The 1401-nt window shown below is 41.3% G+C and overlaps 1 non-coding gene across 1 annotated transcript; it reads right to left on the bottom strand.

The window, feature by feature from the left end:
* Positions 1–490: 490 nt before the first annotated feature.
* LOC141675511 (small nucleolar RNA R71) lies at positions 491–594 on the bottom strand. Its single transcript, XR_012556159.1, has one exon. It is a non-coding gene; the product is annotated as a small nucleolar RNA R71 (small nucleolar RNA).
* Between the last annotated feature and the right edge of the window lie 807 nt (positions 595–1401).

Here is a 1401-nt window from a genome sequence, read left to right as displayed (position 1 = left end):
ATGCGAACACGTTCTCAATCACGTAAGGAAACACTGGACGAAGTTTAAGTAGTTGAAGAAGTTTTTGAAGAAGTTGAGAAAGCTGAAGAAGAAGCGATTATTACAATGGGATAACCAGCAGCAAATCTGAAGGCTTTGATAGATTATTCTCAACCGAAGATCAATGACATTCAGTCTGGCATTGTCAGACCATGCATCGCAACTAATACCTTTGAAATCAAGTCTAGCACGATTCAGATGTGCAGAATTCAGTCCAGTTTGGGGGTTCTCCAACGGAAGATCCCAACATGCACATTAGAGATTTCATCGAGATTTGCGACACTTTCAAGTTCAACAAGTTTCTAAGATGTTATGAAGCCGAGGCTTTTTCCATTCTCTCTGAGGATAAGCTAAGTGTTGGTTGTATTCTCCACCACCAGGTTTCTATCACTACTTAGGAGGATCTTGCTCAAAAGTTTCTCACTAAATTCTTCCCTATGGCGAAAACAGCTGTCTCAGAAACGCTCTTACTCAATTTGCGTAGCAATCGGGAGAATCTTTGTGTGAGGCTTGGAGCGCTACAAGAGATGCTTAAGAATATCCTCATCATGGCATGCCTGACTGGATGATCATCAATTACTTTTATAATGGGTTGGGAGCACAGTCGAGACCTATGCTCGATGCAGCATCAGGTGGAGCCTTATGGCTAAGAGCTACGATGAAGCTTATGAGCTAATTGAATTGATGGCTGCTAATGAATATCAGAACCCAACTCAGAGACTATCTCAAAGTAAGGTAGCAGAAATTATGGAGGTAGATACAGCTACGGCTATAGCTTCTCAGCTAAAGGCGTTAATGATGAAAGTGGATTCTTTGGCTAATTATGAGTTAATCAGATCATTAGTGTATGTGAGCTTTATGCTGGTGCGCACGCGACGGGGCAGTGTGCTATATCTCGTGAATCAGCTCAGTTTGTGAGTAACTTTTAGAGGTCGCAACAACCATTCCTGCACTTATCATCCTTATAACCACAATCATCCTAACTTTAGTTGGAGCAACAATCATAATGCGGTACAACAGCCTTATCAGTAGTTTGGAGCCAAGCAATTCAACCCTCCTGGTTTTCAACAACAGTATGCATCAAAAAAACAACTCCATCTTCAACAACAACCGCATGGAATTCCGGTCAATCTACTAATGAAAATCTGAATTTGAGGAGTTGAGGCGTATGTGCAAAAGCCAAACGTTTCTATCAAGACTCTTGAGAAACAAATAGGGCAAATTTCCAATGCTTTGTTGAACCGTCAATCAGGAACTCTTCCTAGTGATAGAAGCTAATTCAGGCAAGATGAAGTCAAAGAGCAATTGAAGGCAATCAAATTAAGGTCTGGAAAGTCACGAGCCCCCAAATTCAGGAAAATG

This window comes from Apium graveolens, chromosome 7, assembly GCF_009905375.1.
Source record: "Apium graveolens cultivar Ventura chromosome 7, ASM990537v1, whole genome shotgun sequence".
Classification (NCBI taxonomy): Eukaryota; Viridiplantae; Streptophyta; class Magnoliopsida; order Apiales; family Apiaceae; genus Apium; species Apium graveolens.
The sequence above is the reverse complement of the archived record's forward strand: the minus strand, read 5'-3'. Positions and strand labels throughout refer to the sequence as shown.